Source organism: Podarcis gaigeae (genome assembly GCF_964106915.1).
Source record: "Podarcis gaigeae genome assembly, chromosome: 16".
Classification (NCBI taxonomy): Eukaryota; Metazoa; Chordata; class Lepidosauria; order Squamata; family Lacertidae; genus Podarcis; species Podarcis gaigeae.
In genome coordinates, this window is record NC_139693.1 from 1,112,976 (window position 1) to 1,136,292 (window position 23,317).

A 23,317-nucleotide genomic window follows, 5' to 3' on the forward strand; every position below is an offset into this window, starting at 1 on the left:
ACCCTTCAATTTTTTGTTCAAGTTGGCGTCTATATCTCCAAGCAGAAAAACGTTTTCTCCAAGCAATACCTTCCTCCACAGAGATGGCAATTCCCAGTGAAGATTGTGTGGCAATCCTCCATTCAGCCATCTTTCCTCACGTCTGGCAACTTTAAGATAATCAGAAATCCTCAGACCTTGGTATTTGCTTGAAAAGACTGCCAGCAGCAATCTGGGCTTCGGGCAGCAGGGCTATTTAAAATGTGTAGCCAGGAAGAAGTTGCGCAGTCCCAAGAGAACTAGCATGCAGCTCAGAAATTATTATATATGCAAAAGATGTACCATATTAGCTGCTGTAAAAAGGGACTAGTAACAATATGGTTTTTTTTATTGAACAAGCAGAGTCTTAAAATGCATGCAATACCAGCAAACAAATACAGAAATTATTGAGAGTATACATAAAAAAGAACAAAAAGAAAGCAAAAAAGAAAAAGGGGGTTGGACGAAAAGAAGAAAAGAAAAGAACAGAACAGAAAAGAAAGAATAAAATAGAGTAAAAAACATAGTAATATCTCATATTTCAGTCAGCAAAGAAAAGAAACTTCCGACTATACCCATTGTACTATTTTTCAAATAAACTATTATTTACGCATTTACACAACGTGTAATAATGTGATTTTTAATTATTGTTTTAGAAAGATATGATTGAAAAACAAGCAAGCACTATAACCCTTAATGAACCACAGTACACGCTTGATCTCAGGCAAAAGGCCGAGAAGCGATAATGAATCATGGGATATAAAATGTGGTTGTGAGTTTGGTGACAAATCTGTCTGCCATTAGCTTCACTTAATTTGACCCCCTGCCAATCAGATGCCCCACCTGCACAAATGGGCACCACAATTGTTGCACATATGGCACAATAACGTTCCCCCTTAGTCTCCTGTTCTGCACACTGTTTCTTCAAATATTTAATATTATTTTGTGTACCTTTGATCATCACTGTTACCCTCCTCTCAATCTCTTCCTTCTTTTGCTACACAATTGACAAGCGCACAAAGCACTCCACCTGATGCTGACTAGTGCAAAATAAAGTGGAATTATTATATTTTACAACACGGAATGTATGGTTCTATTAATGCAGTCTACAATTTCACTAAGCCTTTTTGCAACCGCATTACGTTGTTTGCTTATATTTCACTTTTGATTATGTGTTATCCTTAGGTGTTGTTGTGGGTTTCTTTATCCTAAAAGAAGTATGTTTCATATGTCTCTGTTTGATCTCCTTATATTACTTGCAGCAAAGATTTGCACTGCATCAACATCATTCTGAATTTTATTCTAGTCATCCAAAGTTTCCCCTTTCCCTCTCAGGTTTTGTCACTGATGAATTATATGGATGGTCTCCTTTGTCTAGGTCATTGACAGAAATTTTGAAGATGAGTCCCAAGACAGAGCCCTGAAGCATCCCAGTTTCAATGCCTTCTAACTTTAATGGGGAACCATCAATGAGCATTCTTTGAGTATAGTTTTTTGATGTGGTCAGAATCCATCTGCCTATATGGTTAAATTGCATGTTACCCATTGGATAAACCAAAATAACATGAACACTTCTGAATTTTCTGAAATCTGGATAGTGTGCCACAGTTGTGAAATCTCATCCACCCAGCTTACCTGTGGAGTCTTGTGGATTGCTGAAAAAATGGCCATGTTGGCTGAGATTTCAGAGATACACCCTCCAATGAGTGCTATCAGATTGTTCTGGTTGTCACACTTGAAGTTGGGGACAAACCTATGTTGTGTGGAAAGCAGGTTCATTGTCGCCTTATAGGTCATCCTGGCAGCATAATAGCTATCGAGGATGTGGAACCCTAGAGATATATTGGATAAGATGTTGGGATTCTCATTTGCCTCCTTGACAGCAAATGCTAAGGCCAGGATGTGCTGATAATTCTTTGGGACTGAACTGTAAGGAGAGTTAATAAAGTAACAATCACATTAAAAGCAAATTTTCACTCTTCCTCATCACTCAGCTGCATCTTCCAAGATTGATGTGTAGTTTTTAATTGCACAGGATTATAGACAGTACTATCAATCCATTTTATACAAGCATAAGCTTTTGTAATACTTTTCCAGTGCGTTTAAACATTTGAAAGTAGGAAGAAGACATGAACATTTGAAAGTTAGGGACAATATTTTCTATAGAGGTAAATATGTATCTCACGCATACTCTTTCAGAGAGTCAGGTTTATTAAGGGTCCTTCTCTAGTGCATTTTCCAGTGTGTCTCTAGTTACAGCAATAAACCCAACTTCTTTCTTTGCAGGTTGGGAGAGAAAGATATGCAAATTAGATGTCAGAAAACAAGAGGGGAAAGAAACATTGTGCTATCTTTTTAGTATGGCACTAAGAAATTGAAAATTAAAAACACCAGGAGTTCGGTGGTAAAAGTGAGTAGGGGTATAAACCACCAAGTGTTTTTTTCCTAGAGGAGGAAAACAAAACAGAGGGATCATTCATTTTCAATTGGCTTCTGAAGGAATCTTACAAATTGTATCAAAAATGATGTATAACATCACATTTCTTTCACTTAAAATAAAGCACAGCATTCCTTAATGACCTGCACCAAGTGTGTGTGTGTGTGTGTGTGTGTGTGAGAGAGAGAGAGAGAGAGAGAGAGAGAGGAGAAAAGAAGAAGAGGAATACGAAGAAGAATACGAGTGTCTTACAAAGGATCGTCAATCATCGTTTGTGAAGGCTGCTCCATGAATGATGGGGTATTAGAGTGGAATAAGACTTGAGAAACAATCTCACCAATGAGAAGGTCTCCGGGCTGATAAAAACCATGAGGAATAGGGAGGGGATCCTCAAACATGCTGAAATTAATAAAATGTGTGCTGCATGCAGTATGACACAGCAGTACAAGAAGGAAGGCTACCACCAGCAAGATCCTGTTCATAAAACTGTCCCTCCAAAGATGCAGCGCCATGTTTCTGAGTGTAACAATCTATGCAACTGCTATCAGTTTTGCTCCAGTCCCAATTGAATGGTGGGTGATATTGCTGCTGCATGAATATAAAGTACAGCTGGTTAGGGAAGCTGGCACCCTAATAATAGCTCCTTGTTCATCAGTGTTTCCAAATAGTCTGCTTTTATCCTTTGACAGAGAGTATGAATTGCAATGCTGTTGTTGCTTTCTTCCTTTAAAAATTAAACTAAATGATAAAACATTCTGTTGGTGTGCAAAGATGCCAAAATTATAACCATGTGAATTCTCAATCTGTTTGCCCAGATGAACAGACAATACATTTCAGGGCATCTCTATTATTTCATACTGCTGAATGAGGTGAAGTTTTCCACAGGAATAATATGTGGTGTGGAACTCAGCAAGGAAGAGAAAGTACGAGGAACAAATATGATCATGGTATCACGATTTCTGGTTAGAAATCATACTGGAATAACTTGGTAGAAGCCAAACCTAACATATAAAAATTTAGGGTAATAACAAAAGATGTCTGAGCCCTACCTGTTCCTAGATCCAATTCTGACAAACACAAGAGTTTTATACCTCTTTTGAAATGTTTGTTCTTGGTCTTGCTTACTGGCTCTGGGTGCCATTGCATCAGAGAGGGGAAAGCAGCAATTTTGACAATGATAGTGATTATTATCATGTGTTTATGCCTTTGAAGTTGCAACCAGCACGACGAGATTGCTCCAAGTGATTTTCCTGAATTTCGCAGCTATTATTATCTCTTAGTTGCCAGTGAAATTTTGCTCAATGTGTCTTGCCTCTGCCAAGAACGAGTTAAGTTCACATAAAGGTAATTCATAGTTGGCATAAACCTCACTCTGGGCCCCCTTGCACCTGGGGCATCTTTACCTGGCAAAGTGGGGCAAGAGAGCCATGGGGGAGATGCACTTGGACCTCCCCGTCTCCTTGTGAGATCTGATGGGGGAATGTCATCCAACAGGATGTTGCAAGAGGGAGGAAGGGGATGAGGTCACATTGGCTTGCGGCCATTTTGGCTTGCGGCCATTTTGCCCCTCCCCTCTCATATCTACTGTTGTGGAGGTGGGCGGTGATTAACAAAACCAATCCTCCTGGGACACCAGGAATATCCCCTCACTCACCCAAGTTTAGGACATGCCACATCTTTCCGCAGCAGAGTCCCCCCCCCCCCCCTTCTGGCTTTTAATTTATACTTTTCAAATTTAAACATTTCATTAGTTTTACAATCAATTTAGCATTTCAAAACTGGACTTCCTTCCCTCTCTTTCTGCAGTTCCTTCATATTTTTTAAATATCTTCTGCATATCCAAATTCACTTAACTTGTTCATTTAATTATCTACTGTAAATATATAGTCTTATAAAACTGCAGGTTATAAAAATAACCCTGCTAATGTTTTTATCTATTTACAATTTATCTGTAAATATTCAATATCCTCAGCAGAGTTTATTTCTCTTTGAGAAAAAGTAAGTTGCTCCCATAAATGTAAGCTAAGCTTTCATCATAAAGTAAACTGTAAGAAAATAACATAATGAGGGAAACTAAATACAACAACATAAGGCAACTCTGGGGAAGAAGAAGAAGAAGAAGAAGAAGAAGAAGAAGAAGAAGAAGAAGAAGAAGAAGAAAGTTGTTGTTGTTGTTGTTGTTGTTGTTGGTCCCTCTTAACTGAAACTCAATAGAAAGCCCTGAAGGGAGGGGCTGATTCTGGAGCAGAACACACAAGCCCCTCCCACCTGATACCAAACACTCCACTATTTAAATTAGGCCCCAGTGTTTTTCTTAAAACTACTGGCTCGTGAGCTTGACATCGATACCAGGAAAGATCCTAGAACAGATAATTCAACAGACAGTCTGTGAGCACTTACAAAAGGATGCTATGATTACTAAGACCTCACAGAGTGTTTGTTGTGGGGGAGGAAGGGAAAGGAGAATGTTAGCCACTTTGAGACTCCTTCGGGTGGTGATGAAGCAGGATATCAGATCCAAACTCTTCTAAGAACCAGCGTGGATTTCTCAAAAATAAGTCATGTCAGATGAATCACATTTCCTTTTTTAGTGGAGTTACATGCTTGGTGGATCAGAGGAATGCTGTGGACATAGTGTATCTTGATTTCAGTAAGGCTCCTCCCCTCCCTGATATTCATGTGAGGAAGCTGGTAAAATGTGGGTTAAATAAGGGAACTGTTAGATAGCTGGTTAACTGACTGATATCATTTTGTTGCAGACAGGATAATGTCCCAGGCTACTTGTGCTCAAAAGCATTGCCACAGAATAATTACTGATCCTCATCAGTGGCAGTGATGGAAATACCGTATTTTTCTTTCTATAACACACAGATTTTTTCTTCTAAAAAGGAAGGGGAAATGTCTGTGCGTGTTATTGAGCGAATGTGTGGTCCCTGGAGCCAAATGGTGCAAGGGGAGGCAAAAAAAAAGCAGGCAAAAATCGCGCGTCTCCTAGAAGGGAAAGCTGAAAAGAGGAAGTGGCTGCTTTCCTGCATTCTGCCTCAGGGTCTTACTGCCCACCCTCCTCTGTTTCCTTGCTGTGTTTGCTCAAACGGAACAAAGAGCAGGGAAAGCCCCTCCCCTCCAGGCAAGCAGAGGGGAAAACATGCAGGAGGGAGAGGGAGAGAGAGAGAGAGAGAGAGAGAGAGAGAGAGAGAGAGAGAGAGAGAGTGAGAGCTGGCTGGCTTGGGTGGGTAGGTGAGAGAAAACTTTTGCCTTCCTTTCCTCCCTCCCAGTTATACCCCTCTCCTGCATTCTTAGCCAGCTGCTTCTCTGCACACCCCTCTCGTGCTCCTTGTCCGTTCTGTGTTTTTCCTTTCCTCCCCACTTAAAATGTGGTTAAAAAGCATGGATCCACATGGATCCTCAGGATCTTTGCATTCGGTCACCCCAAATTCACCATCAGATCACATAGCATGTCCATGGCTACAGCCTGCCCCCCAAAAATCACGCACCCACTGTTGCCTGGGGCTGCAATGGTGCAAAAATGTGGTTAAAAAGCATGGATCCACATGGATCCTCAGGATCTTTGCATTGGGTCAGCCCAAATTCACCATCAGATCACACAGCATGTCCATGGCTACAGCCTGCCCCCCCCAAATCACGCACTCACTGTTGCCTGGGGCTGCAATGGTGCAAAAACGTGGTTAAAAAGCATGGATCCACATGGATCCTCAGGATCTTTGCATTAGGTCACCCCAAATTCACCATCAGATCACATAGCATGTCCATGGCTACAGCCTGCACCAAAAAAATCACGCACCCACTGTTGCCTGGGGCTGCAATGGTGCAAAAACGTGGTTACAAACCATGGATGCACAGGGATTCTCAGGTTTTTTGCATTGGGTCACCCCAAATTCACCATCAGATCACATGTCTGTGGCCACAGCATGAAGCCCAAAAATGATACATCCACTGTTTCATTCAGAATGTTTTTTCCCTTGTTTTCCTCCTCTAAAAACGATGTGCGTGTTATGGTCAGGTGCGTGTTATAGAGCAAAAAATACGGTAATTAAGCAATTCACCACTTTCCTGATTGTGTCCTCACAGTTTCTCCCAAAGGAATTCTTGGAGCTGCTCCAGATCGTTTTTATCGTTTACTTGTTAATTCTTCAATTATTTGTTTACTTGTTGATTGTTTAATTTCTAGGGACACGAGTGTAGTAATCGGGTGCCCAGCTGCTTGCCCCTCCCTCACCTGTCTCTGCTTTTCCAGCCAGAGGAGGCGTCTGGAGCAAGGCTGGCAAGCCCGTTTACTTTTCCAGAAACAGGCCAAAATTGAACTGGTAAGGCTGCCACCACTCCCTCAACCCAGGGTTACCAGAAGCCACAGCTCAAGGGAGTCAGCTGTGCTCCTTTGTTACCGGCTAACCCCCAAACTACAAGTTGCTTCCACAAACTTGCAGGCAGAAATCCTTTGATATAGCGCAAACAAGAAGTCTAGGCGTTGGAATTAGCCATTCCCCCGGATAGGCACACACAATGCACAAGAAAATTTCTTTCTTAAATTTTATTTTAAAAACATAGAGAACATGCTAATAAGCAGGCACATCTCTTGGTAAATTACAACTACAGAAAAATAAGAACGTTGTAAATTATAGCTGACTATATACTCACTTCTATACTCTAAGGCAAAGCTAGGATAGTTAAAGTCTTTCAGAAATCCGCTTCCAAAGGTCTCAGAAAATCTTCAATGCAAAAGCACAAAAGGATGAAAAGACGGCTGCTTTGGTGGACATCAGCAGCCGGGCGATTCTTTGCGAAAAGCAGAGCGTGCGCTTTCAAAACACTCTCTAGAACTTTTATCCATAATTTGCACGTGGAATCTGAAACCCCCAAGCCCAATCAGAACCCTTGATTACATTTGAATTCTCCAATGATCAGCTTGTGGGCTAATAATTCTAATTTGTGGCAGCTGAACCAATTAAGCCTTCAGAACCTAGATCAAGGTGTTTCCTCCCTTCCCATGGGGACTAGAGGAGCATAGGCAGATGCACATTCTCAAGCAATCAAGGATAGATAACATTACAGAGGGTATGGTCTCATAGCTTTGAACACAGGTGTTAAACCTTCAATTTAGCCCGACAATTCCTTTCCCTTGGTAGTCCTCTCACGCCCTTGGAGCCAACGGGCCCAGAAATTAAAGCAACAGCTACTAGGGAAGTACTAACCTTACTACAATGAGTATCCCAGATTTCTAATTACATACATGCAAAAAAACCTAGAATTACAAGCATGATTCAGACTTCTTGATTATTTAAAACTATCTTCTTATTAGCTGCTCTCTGCTGTTCAGCTCAGGTCTCAGTAAAATAACATAGCATTTGGGGGAAAAGATGCAGCCCAGTAACCCACAACTGGAGGCCAAGATGGAGAAGATCTCCACAGCCACCATGTATTTGCCCTTGGTGCTCAGGTAGGTTGGAACAAAGGAGAGCCACACACTGCAAAAGACCAACATGCTGAAGGTGATGAATTTGGCTTCATTGAAACTGTCAGGCAACTTTCTAGCTAGGAAAGCCACCGTGAAGCTCACAATGGCCAGCCAACCCATGAATCCCAGGACACAATAAAACATGACAGTGGAGCCTTCATTACATTCTAGTATCATTTCTTCAGTCACTGAGTGCATGTCAACGTCTGGGAAAGGAGGAGCAGTGGCCAGCCATATGCTACAGATTGTGGCTTGAATAAGGGAGCAGGAAAGAACAATGGAACTGGCCAATTGTTTCCCCAGCCACTTCCTCATTCGGGACCCTGGCTTGGTAGCCATGAAAGCCACAACTACAATGGTGGTTTTGGAGAATATGCAAGAAATTGCCACTGAGAAAATCATGCCAAAAGCAGTTTGTCGAAGGAGGCAGGTGACTTCCTCAGGCTGGCCAATGAAGAGCAGAGCACAAAGGAAGGAGAGGAGGAGGAAAAGGAGGAGAATATAAGTGAGGTTGCGGTTGTTGGCTTTAACTATGGGAGTATCTCTGTGCTTTGTGAATATTTGAAGCACCAAAGCTGTGATGCAGGAAAAGAAGAGGGCAAACGTGGCCAAACTGATTCCCAACGGTTCTCCATAAGACAAGAATGTTTTGTCTTTGGGGAGGCAGCCGTCCTGTTCATTGTTTGCATATTGATCTCCAGGGCATTCTAAACAGTCGTCCATGTCTGAAAAAGAAAAAGAAATAAAGAAATCTCAATGAAACAAAAAGGTCTTCTGTCCTCAAATTGTCATAATGCAGCTAAGAGATGCCAGAATATATATGTGCTACTTCCATACTGTTTTCCCATTAGAGAAATGAGCTTCTGATGCACAGGTAAAATTAAAGCGTGTGATTTATTCCTTACCCTTTTTGTTTGAGATCTTCCCTTCTGGACACGGAAGGCAATCGTAGCAGCAGAATGGCTTTCCTTCCTTCTTGTTCTTTCTATAACCTACATGACAATTCTCATTACACAGAGAAGTGGGTTGTGCCTGTTCATAAATGAAAGAAGGAAATCGTTTGGGACTTATCTTCAAATAGTAAAAATGACTGTTAAGCAATAGCTTCCTATAGGTTTTTTGTTTTATCTGAAGATGATCTTAAATCCATCACTAATTGTAGCATTGGAACTTCTATCATTACTCCAGTACATTTGCCTTTATGAAAACCATACTGGTAAGTATTTGAACTTCTTCAGAGATTAGCATGCCAATCTCTTATCAAATTAGAAAATGTTCTGGTGAAAGCTCATTGGGTCACTATCTCATATAGAAATTGCTGAATTATTTTTGACTTATACTTGCAATAGAAATTATTGAGATTCTGCTCCGTCCTGGTAGTCTAACCACCGTTCCTTTAACTTTGAACTTGCGAACTATGCTTCCAATGGTTTCTCTGGGAACATTCAGGGCCTTTGCTTTCTTTTTGTATACTTGTATCTTTTTTGTGAAGGGCGATGATCTCTTGTCTTACCTTCTTGGACCATTCTCCTGACTTACAAATATGGCTAACATACAGCAACATTTGACATTCAACAAACCCCATGCGAGTTCAGGTATTTCATGTATTAGATAGAGCTAGAAACAAGATAGCTTTCCTTTTATCAGTGCTACAGCCTTATATTTCCTTCACAGATTGAGTCTGATTCTGATAATTGATGATTCAATGTGTTGCAATGAGGCAGTTTTGGGACACTTCTGCAAAAAAACTAGAGAAAATCCTGAATAAATTCTTACCTGGTTGAACCAGTTGGGCCACATGATACCATCATCATGAATGGTTAACCTCTTTTCTGGGGGAGCTTGTTGGTCCATTGTTCCAACTTTGACTCTCAGAAATGACTGATTTGGGAATGTGACCCAATTTATTATATCAATTCCAGCTACTAATTTCCCATTTTGGTCAAAGGAAACTTCTTCCCCAACACTATTATTAAATGAAATACTTCCCAGAAAGTGGTGGAGCTAAGTTGGAAGAAGAAAAAGGCAATTAATGAAGATGCCAAAAATAATTAAATATTAGTAATATTCGTACAAATAGAGTGCTTATCTTTAACATTTAAGACCTATAGTTTGTGGTCCATTTAAAAGTTGTATGTTAGTGTTTTTCTTTCTCTCTTTTTAATGAATCTCTTCTTCAAAAATGGATGGAGCTAAAAAGGAAAAAGGAATTAATGAGCTGTGCTATTTTCTAGAAAAAAGAGGTGCTGGAATTCACCACAAACACCTCCCTCGTTCCCTTGGAATGGCAATGGAGTCCCCCTGAGAGGAGAGAGAACTGAGTTCCAGCGAGTTCTGACTGAAAAAAGACCTGCTCATGATCAGATACAAAAGAGCAACATTGTGGAGCACAATATTCATTTAAATGTTTTGTGAAGGATACTTCTAATCGTAGTAATGTTCATTGTGAAGGTAAGATGTGGTTCTTTTGAGAATTACAGTTAGTCTTAGCCTAAATTTCATGGAACTTCACAAAAAATATTAGACAGGACGTTCCTTCAAACAGGTGGATAAGCTGTGTAGATAAGCTGCTCATCACTTTCCAGGGATACTGGGCTGCCTTTGTACAAATTGTGATAGCATGATATTGTGTACCTAGCCATCTATAGCCATATTTTGCTATTCCAAGGACAACTGAACCCACTTTAAAGTGATGGCACAATTTCATCCATTATGTTATCCTAACCATTAAGTGGATATCCACTTCCTCCCTGATAGGAAAGAGGAATGAGTTTCCCCTACTGAAGAGGTATTCAAGAAAAGTCCCCCCTTTGGCTGAGCTCCAGAGTTGATTACAGACATCTGTATTAACTGGAAGACAACATTACCTGCCACAGCTGTTGATCTGTAAGTTTCCACCTTGCTCCACCTGCCATTGCTCTGCAATTTAACTTGGGGGACTGCATGGTGTGCAAAGCATGTGCCAAAATATAGATTGCATTGTAGATGCTGTAGCTGTGGGCTGTCATGCTCATTTCAAAAACAGTACCAGGAAGGCTCTCAATATTCTCCTCCCCAGTGCAGAATTTGCCATCTTTCTTCTCTGAAGCAGAATCATTAAAACCACAATTAAATGCCTCTTCCCAGAAAACCCTGAGAAAGCCATCTTCTTTTTCCAAGGTAGGCTTTCTCATCTGAATAAATTTCTGGAATCCTGGAAGATCCTTAGAGTGAACTGCAAAGGATAGAGCCCCATGGAGGAATGTGATGTCCCAACCTCTTTGAATGGGAAATGAGGTGAAATCCATCTGGGCTGTCATAATCCAGACTTTTGTATTTCCTTGCATTAGCACATCATTTGTTTCTGCAAGTTTGGGTATCATTCTCATTACCATAATTGTATGAATTTCACCATGCACAACTACAACATTGGCAGTGCTTCCCACAATAATGTTCATTGTTTTCGAACCTTCTTCCACCATTTCTTCAAACTCACCAGAAGAGGTAACCTCAGGGAAACTTTCTATGAAATCAAAGCAGATCCCCTTCTGGGCAAACATGGGGAGAACATTTTGTACAAATCTCTCTCCAGTGTCACCAAGGAGAAAAAGCACACCAATCCACACCCAACGGAAATGCAGCAGTAACTGGAGGATCCCCTCGTATTGCTGAGCCCCATCTGGGAATATCCAGTGGGTGAAAAGGGCTTGAATGTCATCATTCGTCACAGGAGACGAGCCATAGATGAGCTGAAGAGGGTCATTGTTAAAATCAAGGGAGGAAAGATGATAACAAATGATGATATTGAAACACCAGTTAGACTCAAAAGCAGATTTCAACATATTAATGAGGGGGATTCAGCTTTTTGTTTACAGTGGTACCTCGGGTACAAATGCTTCCAGTGACAAACTCTGCTAACCTGGAAATAGTACCTCGGGTTGCAAGCTTTGCCCCGGGATGAGAATGGCAATCATGCGCCAGCAGTGCGCCTGCAGTGGGAGGCCCCATTAGCTAAAGCACCCCTCAAGTTAAGAACAGTTTTGGGTTAAGAACGGACCTCCGGAACGATTTAAGTTCGTAACTCGAGGTACCACTGTATATCTCTTAATTTATAATCTGCAATTTTGGGAAATACTAAGGTATTAACATATTTTCATCAAATAGAAGTATTATGCAGTTATGTTTACGGCAGAATTTGCTGTCTTTCATATGTAAAGGAGGATAAAGGAAATAACAGGTAAATGGCTACCAAGACAGCCAGTCAGCAAGGGGGTGGAGCCACCCTGAGGAAAATGTTTATAGCTAGAGAAAGGAGCCCCTGAGCTTAGATAGCATGGCATTGTGTAGAGTACTGTAAGAGTTTTCAGTCAAGAGTCAACTGGAGGGCTAAGTTTGATGAAGGAGAAGTAGAGTTGTGAGGATACTTTATCTCCTGATACATCTTTTGTCTTATCAACTTTATTCTGTGAAATAAATCTTCCTTATTTGTTTAACTTCTGCCTGAAGTTGACCTTTTCCTCACACACGCTAGATAACCTGTGGTGGTTATAGAGTTTAACAGAGGGGGATCTGCTTCAGTAACATTCAAATATCACTATTTCTGTTGATTTGGAATGTTAAAGTTATCTTGGGAAATATATAAGTGATCTTTCAGCAGGCATAGCAAACATACAGTTGTGCTACCACAGGCAGCAGACATTTTGTTACAGTCCTACACAGGAGTAAAGTGTCCAATGAGGAATTCTTCCACTTGAGTTTTTCAGGAGGAGTGGAACTGAAGCAGACATATTTTCCACAACCTGCATTTTTGATTGAAAAATACCAACCTATACCCACTATTTGCCATTCCCTTGATATTTTGTTCTTCAGTTAGCAGAATGCAACCCAATGAGACTGGTCAGAAACAACTATAAATGGCTTTCATTGATGACCCATGTTCCATGCAGACCTCTTACTCTTGGCATCTTGTACATGGACAGGATGGTTGACATGTGGAGACATAAATCAGGTTTTGGTCCCCCAATCACAGCCTTTGGAGTCTCCTGAACATCACACTTGTAGTTGGGGAGGAGTCTTTCTTGGCTAGAGAGAAGTTCCATGGAGGCTTGGTAGGTAAACCATGGACTGAAATAGTTGTTATAGATGTGGAAACCCAGAGAGATATTGGGCAATATTTTGGGATTTTCATTTATCTCTTTCACAGCAAATGCCAAAGCCAGGATATGCTGGTAGAGTTGTGTCATTGGTCTGTATGGAGAGCGACATATTGCATAACAACTCACATTCACAAGCATAGAAATATATGGATATATTGAAACACAAACGTGGATGTTTCGCTACCCTGAACATCTAACTCCTGCCACGTCACAGGTGGCCTGGCCCTGATTGCTACTATTTCTGTTCTACGGAGGAGGAAGAGAAAGTTTGGTTACCAAAATCTTGTAATAAAATCGCCTCTAATTCTGAATGAATTACCACTTAGCTTTGATTAAAGTCAAATATTAAATAAGAAATCCTTAGCTCACCATGGTAAATAAGCAGAAAGCTTTAAGAAAGTGAATGGGGATGTTCCCTTTTTTTGCCTTGCAAACTTTTTTTATAAAAACTGAACACTGGTATAAGCCTACCGTATAAGAAGAAAAAGGTTATCACACACTGCAGAAGTGGGTTTGTGTTTTCAGGTCTGCCCTAATCTCTCAGAACTTCCTGGAAGGAAAAAGTTGGTAGGAATCATCATACACCTGTGGCCAATATTGTGAAAACATTCTGGAAAGTATGTATGTATCTCTGGCTCATAACATCAGTATTATTTAAATTAATACCATAATAATCAAGCCCTTCAAGATCCTATAAAGCGGAATTGCTATCGAGGCATCTCTTTATTAGCTGCGGCTGGCAAAATTCTTGCAAGGATCTTAGGAAACCGTCTCCTAACAACATCCAAGGCTACCCTTCCTGAATCCCAAAATGGTTTTTGACCTTCTAGGGGGACAGTGGACATGATTTTCACCACTTGACACCTACAAGAAAAATGCAGAGAGCAAAACCAACCCCTGTATATGGCGTTTATTGACCTGACTAAGGCTGCGAATCGTAATGCCCTATGGACTGTCCTTCAGAAAATTGGCTGCCAAGATGAATTTGTGAACATCATTCATCTCCTCCATGATTATTTGACCACAACAATTGACCGCAACAATAACCATGGCTCTCAAAGTGAACAATTCACAGTGGGATCAGGTGTTAAACAGGGTTGTGTTATTGCCCGAACTCTATTTATTATTTCCATTACCTTGATCCTACACATACAATATCCAAAAACCAAAGTGCTTCACCGACAAGAACAAAACAACCTCTATGTACCGTCACAAATCCAACTCAGTGGTGTAACGTTGGAAAGTGTTGATCACTTCTCCTACCTGGGCAGTTATCTTTCCACAAGGGCTGAAATTGATGCCAAAATCCTGCACTGTCTGAGGTTTGCAAGTGCGCTTTCTCCTGCAGGGTGTTTGAGGACTGGGACATTCGCACAGAGAACAAAATGCTTGTTTACAAAGCAATTGTACTACCAACCTCACTTTATTCTTGTGAAACAGGTACCACTTATAAATGCCCATCTCCAATTCCTTGAAAAATTCCATCAACGGTGTCTTTTTAATTTTCTATACGTCGCTTGGGAAGACAGGCAAATTAATGTCAGTGTACTGGGTGAAGCAAAGATCACCAGTATCGAAGAAATGATTCTTCAAATCAACCTTGTTGGACAGGTCATTTTGCTGATTATTGTCTTCCAAAGCAACTACAACTTTAATATGAAAAGCATCATGCTGGTGGTCAACAAAAGAGGTTTAAAAACTCCCTCAAGGCCAATCTAAAAAAAATGTAGTATAAACACAGACAATTGGGAAATACTGGCTGGGAGAAAAGCTTTTACCAAAGGTGTAAAGGACATTGAAGGCAGTTGAACTCAGGATGAAAGTGAGAAAAGTGCTAAGAGGAAGGCACATTTGGCAAACCCTCACCCTGACCAACTCCCGCCTGGAAATCTAGGTCCTCACTGTGGAAGGATGTGTGGATCCAGGATTGGTCTCCACAGTCTCATATGGACTCACTGTTAAAACCATCTTAATGGAAGTCAAATTTTACTCAGCTACAAGTGATCACCAAAGCAAGCAAGTAGCCAAACAAAAAGTTATGCACAGAAAACCATGATGAGGGTATTTCATAACTTTTCACCATTTATGTTAGCATAGAAACTTTTTGCTGTAATTGCAGCTCTACAGTGGCATCCTAATAATAATAATAATAATAATAATAATAAATTTTATTTGTACCCAAGGAGTAAACCAAATATTTTAATTCACCAGGTGTTTTAATGTGAAACCAAGATTGTTTCTAAAAATTGTGCTTTATTCTTTGGTTGCTTCTGACTAAAAGTTTTTTTAATCAGCTCCACAGATATTCTGTTGAATTCAGGTCAGGGCTATTCAGCACAGTTTTGGGCATTATATTCTGTATTAGATTTTCTTTCTAATGATATACTGCAGAGGTTCATTCTAATGGTATACTGTTCTTATGAGCCATTAACCCTTAGAAATACAGCTTTTCATAAAGTTTTCCACAATTTTGACCACTAGTATAATGAACATCACCTTCATCATATGTCAAATGCAGAAATATATTCATTACAGATATGCAATATGGTTTTAAAGCGGACACAGACACACACAGACACACACACAGAGACGCACACACACACTTCCTTACAGAATGTCATCGAAGAGTTCAGTTGTAGGAGGTTCATTGAAGGCTATGCTTGAAGTTATATAGATTTGAGACATAATGCCACCAATAACAACATCTCCAGACTGGAAATATTTGTGAAGAATAGGAAGAGGGTCGCTGATGGAACACGGAGCAACAGCAGCCTTGCACTCATCTGGAGGAAGCAGCACTGACACCAACATCATGGAAAGTACCATCCTGCACAGAGCATTGTAGGAGCAAGAGGAATTTTTAAGGTGACAATTCATCTCTTTGCACATTGTCATCTGAGTGATGCTGAGCAGCAAAGTCTCACTGGGATGGTTATGAAAGCCAGATTTTTGCTGGGAAAAGAATGAGCGATCTGTCTGACAGAGACCTTGGTGTAAGGCCAAGCTCTGAACACCACAGGAGATATTAATAGCATCTGCAACTCTTGATTCGTAGTTTTCATGCAGCTACTGGAACTCCCCAGAGAGTCAATGGAATAATCGTAATTTCTTTGATAATTACAGGAGACTTAATCAACTTCTCAGTGATTTAGGGGTGGGGAGCATGTTTATCACATCACAGCCAAAGTCTCAGCTGGTCCTCCTTAGTAGGGAGAGCAATAAGAGTTTATGGAGAATCAGAATAAAAGAGAAAACTGCTTAATAAGAAAATAAATAGTAAAAGAATAACTGCTTTTCAGCTTTCCATTACATTAACTAACACCGTATGGACAGACCATAAATTTCAGCAGAGAGCCAGTTTGATGTAATGGTTAGAGTGTTGGACATGGGAGACCAGGGTTCGAATCCCCACTTAGCCATGAAGCTCACTGGGTGACCTTGGGGAGATCACAGCCTCTTAGCCTAACCTCCCTCAGAGCGTTGTTGTGAGGATGAAATGGGAGGAGGAGAACCATGGTATATAAATGTAATAAATAGACAAATATACAGTAATCAAGTTTAGATTTAGAAATCTGTGAATTCAGTGATTTAGAATCTTTCTCTATGAGCTTTAAAATGCTTAAAACACTACTATAACAATCAATTCTCACCAAGTTACAAGTTCCGCTATCCCGGAAGTAGGTGCCCCTGGTAGTGAATTTCCCCCAGGATGTGAGATGAAGTCACATGCTGGCGGTGCATGTGCACCGGGAGGCCCCATTAGCAAAAGTGTGCCTCATTTTAAGAACGGTTTCAGGACAAGAATGGACCTCCAGAATGAATTAAGTTTGTAACCAGAGGAGCCACTGTATGTCTAAAGGCGGAATACTATAGTATTCTTCATATCATGAATATTCTTAATTCTACTTTCTTGTGCTAAAAATTGTAGGTTGTGACATATGTGGGCCATAGGTTACATGGGGATGGGGCAGCATACCTCTCCATCATCCGATAGCACAGAGACAACAGAGAACCCATTTTTCCCACATGAATGATCAGCTGCTCATTGGGCCTGAAACTCAGCAAACATGGTGCTCTGCAAGCTCCTGCTATCAGCTGATCTTTGGGGCCTCACAGTGCTGCATATGGAGCTATGCAAGGTCCCCCAAGAGCTGGTTGTTGGGGTTTCCATAGCTTCATGAACACAAATTGCAAGCCTGAACTATCAGAACATCATCAGCACTTGTAAAGCGCTTTGCACGGGCTTTTGTAGGTTCTCCTGAGAGCTGAAATGTTCTTCAGTCCAGCCACTCTGTATCTTCCCTACATGGAGAAGATAAACTCAGAGAACCTTTTTAGGCAGAGGGGGACCAGTGGGTAACAAATGTCATTCAGCATCTGAATTGTCCATGACGTTCTGTCACGTTATACAGGCTTTTGAAGCTACAGTGCACTGTGAGATCAGCAGCCTTTCCTGATTACATATAAATAAATATATAAAGTATAGTCTCGGCAGAAGTTACGTGTTTCACACTGATGATCTCTCCCCATGAAGGGATATACCTTTAGGACCCTATGTATGGAAGATCAGTGTATTGACAGGATAACAAATTGACAGAACAACTTTATGGGATTAAAAATTGGTCTCAGCTTTATTGATTACAGATGTAGGTTGGAGGCTATTTCTGGGAAGGAAAAAGATGAAAAGGATATGAATTGAAAAATAAAAGGAATTACTTTGTCTGGTTTTCTTCCAATAAATACCAGCAAACAATGCAAAAATTAAAAGCATCAACACAAGTTGATTCCTATTTGCTCCTCAGAATTAAGTGATCTTTGCTGTTCAAGTTGGGCCTCAGAAGAATGATGTACAATTTGGGGGCAAAGATACAACCCAGCAAACCTGCGCTGGAGGCCAAGATGCAAAAGACCTCCACAGCCACCATCTGCTTTCCTTTGGTGCTCAGATAGGAGGGAACAAAGGACAGCCAAACGCTGCAGAACACCAACATGCTGAAGGTGATGAACTTGGCTTCGTTGAAACTGTCCGGCAACCTCTTGGCCAGGAAAGCCATAGTGAAGCTGACCATGGCCAGGAATCCCAGATAACCCAGGACAGAATAAAACATCGCGACAGAACCTTCGTTGCATTCCACAATGATTTCCTCCATCAGAGAGTTCATGTCCACATCTGGGAATGGAGGAGCTGTGGAGAGCCAAGCAGCACAAATGCTGGTTTGAACGGAGCAGCAACCAAGAAGCACAGAGTTTGTGAGAGATTTCCCCACCCATTTCCTCTTCCTGGATCCTGGTTTGGTGGCCATGAAAGCCAGAACCACCGTGATGGTTTTGGCCAAGACACAAGACACAGCAATGGAGAAGATGATGCCAAAAGCAGCTTGTCGTAAAGAGCAGCTCACTGGGTGAGGCTGGCCAATGAAGAGCAAGGAGCAGAGGAAGCAGAGCAAGAGGGCAAGGAGCAGAGTGTAGGTGAGGTCCCGGTTGTTGGCTTTGACAATGGGAGTGTCCCCATTCCTGGAGAAGACGCCAAGTATCCAAGCTGTGACCAGAGAAAGGACCAGAGCTGAGGAAGCTAAAACGACCCCTAAAGGTTCTGCGTAGGAAAGAAAATGTTGGCGTTTGGGGAGGCATTGATCTCTGTCCTTGTTTGGAAATTGGTCATCTTGGCATTGGAAACAATAATCCATATCTTTAAATGAATGAATGAATGAATGAATGAATGAATGAATGAATGAATGAATGGTATGGTATGGTATGGTATGGTATGGTATGGTATGGTATGGTATGGTATGGTATGGTTTTATCTGGGCTACTGCCAGAGATCTGAAACCGCAGCAAAGGTGATCTCTACAGGTCAAGTGACTGGGGAATGTGCCAATCGCTCCCTGATGGCGCTTTTGGAAAAACAATTAGGAAATGGGGAGAGGTCCAGGGCCCTAGGCAAATAAACATTTTGTTGTTTTCAATTAACCACCTTGCTTTTAATTCAGACCAGCTTGCACCAGCAGACAGGCATTTCTCCAAATCCAAGGACCTCGAGCTTAACAACCTGTTTTATCAACAGCTCCCGGGTCTGCAGTGGCATAGCCCTGTGGCCCCTGATCGCCTGGGCGTGGGGCTATGCTGTTATTTCTACCCCTACCGGTCTGTTGTGAGTTCCAGTCGGTGTGTTTGGTCAGCAGTCCAATCAGCTGTCTAGCATGGTCTGGCATCAAGGCTTTACTAATCCGACTCCAAATTTCCAGCTTCCTATTGGAGATGCCAATAAAGCACCACCCGAGGGAGACGAAGCACTGCCGAGTGCAGACCAGGAAAGAACCATGTCTAGTCACTTGGGGTGACATCAAAGCTCTGGTTGCCACCGGACAACATCAGCTCTCTCAAGCCTGAACAACCAGAGACATCAGACTCACTATTTGCGGCCATATATTTGCCCATTTTACTGCCAACTCCATGCTGTTTCTTCTCATGCTATGCCTGCTTTTGCCAATGAAGGCTTTGACGGACTGTGGCTCACTAGCTGGCTTCCTGAGTTTCCATGGCCTAAACAAGTTTTTGTTTACAACATTTTGATCACGATTTGCCCGATCTCTGGGTGCTGTTTCATACAATGTATTCCCTCTCTGCTCCAGCTTTGCAAACCACGTTCTTGGCCTCACATTTTAGCCCTTACGGATTCAGACTCAGGATACACCCGTCTTCATGCTCTTCTCCTGACTTATCACCCTAATTATCAAAACATAATTAAAGAAGGAGAGAGCTATCAAAATATTAAGGAAAGGGAGATGTAGAGGTAACGCTCCGCTTTGCGAAGGCAAACCTCGCACCAGATGTGCAGCAGTATGTCAAGGAGCGTTATGCCCGCTTTCCCTGACCTTTTGCCTTCTTGGATAGAATAGAGTGTTTTCCCCCTGACCTTTTGTCCTTTCACAATTTGTTTGCTAGACGTATCACTTGGCTGGAGCATGATGGGGGACGCAGACATAATCAAGTATTGGGGGGAACATTTGAGGGAAACTCCTGCTGACACTTGTATTTGCTAACACTGGAGATGTGCGTAGATGGAAATATGTTATGTTCAGGGTGGTTTCACTACTGTTTCCAATTGTTGACTTCTGCTAATAAAAGGAGCCTCGACAGAGCTAGCTGGCAGCTTGCTTGGCGCATGCTTGCTAGCTTGCTTCTGCACAGCTCACCTGCATTACCAACACCTGTCTCAGGTCCATCACTTCAGAGATCATTTCATGCTTTTTTCTGGCTCACACACCTAAAACTATCCACTCCTAACAATGTAGCATGTGAGAAGCAGGCAGATACCGGAAGACATATTCCACACCTATTTCCTCAGATCTGACTTGTAAAGGTTCTGGATCTAGTTTCCCCAACTATCTCTTTTTTCTTCCAGATATCAGTGCAGCTGCTCTTCTGTTTAGGAGTACTGAACTGCTAATAGAGGGAAACAGTTGAAATAGATATTAGGAATATTTTTTTATAATAGGAGATGATGTTTCCTACCCGTCTGATTCGAAATCATCCCATTTGGACACGAAGCACAATCATAGCAACAAAATGGCATCCCCTCCTTCATTTTTCTGCTGTAGCCTGGCTGGCAGTGATCATTACACAAGGCAAGGGGCAGCACCTATTCTTAAAAAGAGGAGAAAATGTAGCTCTCTTGCGCCTTGTAAACAACATAGCTTTAACCAAAGAGAAGAGATCAGTTGACTGATTAACATTATTCCAGAAAGGTGTGTTGTATGCGTAAATATAGGGACACGGGTGGCGCTGTGGGTTAAACCACAGAGCCTAGGACTTGCCGATCAGAAGGTCATTCAATCAGAAGGTGATTCGAATCCCCGTGATGGGGTGAGCTCCCGTTGCTTGGTCCCAGCTCCTGCCAACCTAGCAGTTCGAAAGCACGTCAAAAGTGCAAGTAGATAAATAGTTACCATTCCAGTGGGAAGGTAAACGATGTTTCTGTGCGCTGCTCTGGTTCTGGCTTAGTCATGCTGGCCACATGACCAGGATGCTGTACACCGGCTCCCTCGGCCAGTGAAGCGAGATGAGTGCCGCAATCTCAGAGTCGGCCACGACTGGACCTAATGGTTAGGGGTCCCTTTACCTTTATGCATAAATATATTGTAATGTAAATATTGGGAGTGAATGAGAAGGGATATTGAATTTTTCATCTTCATAAAGATGGAGGATGGAGAGAGGACAGGGGACTTTGAACTACATGGAGTCAACAGAGAAGGTAAAATAGGAAGCACATATATCAGGCTCAGAGAAGCACCACAAAAAATAAATCTTCTTTCAAAACAAATGGGTAACTTAGCCTCCCCTTGTCTTCTGAGCTGTAAATCTCACTTGGTTCAGCATGATTTACTCCTACATTCATGTTCAAAGCATTAAAATGTTATACTGAAATCCTATATATCAGGGATGTGGAACCTTTGGTCCACCAGATGGTATTGGACTGTAACTCTCTTCAGTCTGAAAACCAGCCTGGCCAGTGATCATGGAGGAGGAGAGATGGGAGCCAACAACATTCCATATGCAAAATAGTGGAATATATTACCATTATATACTTTCAAACCAGAACTCTAAAGAAGAAAATATCTACTTCTCAACTCATGTACAATGGTAAAATAACTTGTTAGAAATGGATTATACCTAAACAATTGCTTATGAATGATAAAGAATGTCTACATTAACTTTATATGATATGATAATCTTTATTGTCATTGTCCCATACGTATTGCATTGTCCCATATGAACATAATTTGCATTTTTAATAACAATACCTAATTTTTTAAAAAACCATTGGTCCCACCTGATTAAAAAAGCTGTGCCATGTGATGGCTTCCTCATCCATGCCGAAGTCTACATTTTGTGAATCTTGTGGAACTATCTTTCCTACTTTCACTCGGGAGAAGGTTTGGTTTGGAAAAGTAACCCAGTTAATAATATCAAATCCACCTGCTAACTCCCCATGCTCATCAAAGGACACTAAGTCACCAGCACTGTTGTTGAAGGAGATACTCCTCAAGAACGAGTGCAGCTAGGCAGAAGAAAACAAAGGCAAAGTTTAAAAAAGGAGAGCTTTTGTGGATTATAGAAACAAGAAGTATTCATCAATATATTTCACACAATGCAAAGTAGTCAAAAACTGTGCAGTCTACAACTTTTGGAGCCCCTAAGTATTTCTAGCAAGTACATCTGGCCTGCCCCTTGCCTGAGGGTTCAGCTCTGGGGTCCGTGTGCAAAGGCAAAATGGTGTCATGTCAGGAAGCCCTGGAACTGCCCATCCTGCAAGGTGGGTGTGCAGGGAGAGAGGGAAAACAAAATGGAGAGCAGCTCATGGTGGGTTTTCCCTGATCTCTTTGTTTGTTTGTTTGTTTGTTTACTTTTCTCCATCCAAGAGATGCTTCCACATGTCTTGCCAGCCCATGTTCCTAGAGAGGCAGGGAAAGGGTACAGAGTGCCATAACTCCTTCAACTACTCCTGCAGAAGGGAAGTACAGGTTCTATCTTGATTGTGGCTCCTTCAGCTTGAAGGAAAGGGAAAACAGTTAAGGATTGAAAAGAATGTGGGGATTGTTGTAGAGGAAATGTAAAAGCTGTAAGAGTTTGTGTGTGTATATCTATGTCTTTGTGTTTGTGTGTATTCATCCTATGGACTGTGTGTCATCGCCCATTAGATTAGCCCCAAGCAATCTTTGTTCTGAACAGGAAATCTTACCTGCCAAGGTTGCAGTTTTGGAGGATCGAGCCCACCTCTGCCTGAAATCATTCTGCGCTTTGACCTGGATGAGTGCATCTGATGTAAAGTATGTGCAATGGCATAAACCGCATTATAGATACTGTAACTTTGGCCAGTCATGGCCATTTCAAAAATATGCCCAGGAAGGCTCTCCAGACTCTCATGGCCAGTGCAGGTCTTTGTGTTTTCATTGCTCTCATTGGAAGCAGAAAATAAAGAGTTGAATGCCTGTTGCCAAAAAGCCTGGAGGAACCCATCTCCCTTTGGAGAGTTAGGGTTCAGGGTATGAAGGAATTCTTTAAATCCCTGGACTTTCTCTGTGTGAATTGCAAAAGACAAGGCACCATCAAAGACTTGTATATCGTAATACCTTTGAATTGTTTCTGAAGAGAAAGCCCACTGGGCTGTCAAAATCCACACAGTGCCTGTAGAATTCTCTGCAACATCTTCAGCTAATGAAAAGAAATATTGTATCCATTTCACAACTGCAA

At 41.5% G+C, this 23,317-nt stretch overlaps 1 protein-coding gene across 1 annotated transcript in view; it reads right to left on the reverse strand.

Annotated features, from left to right (window-relative positions):
• LOC310834447 (vomeronasal type-2 receptor 26-like) overlaps nucleotides 1-23,317 on the reverse strand; it is a gene marked incomplete at both ends in the record, with an annotated part of 194,507 nt that overhangs the window by 8,328 nt on the left and 162,862 nt on the right. The window lies entirely within an intron of this gene.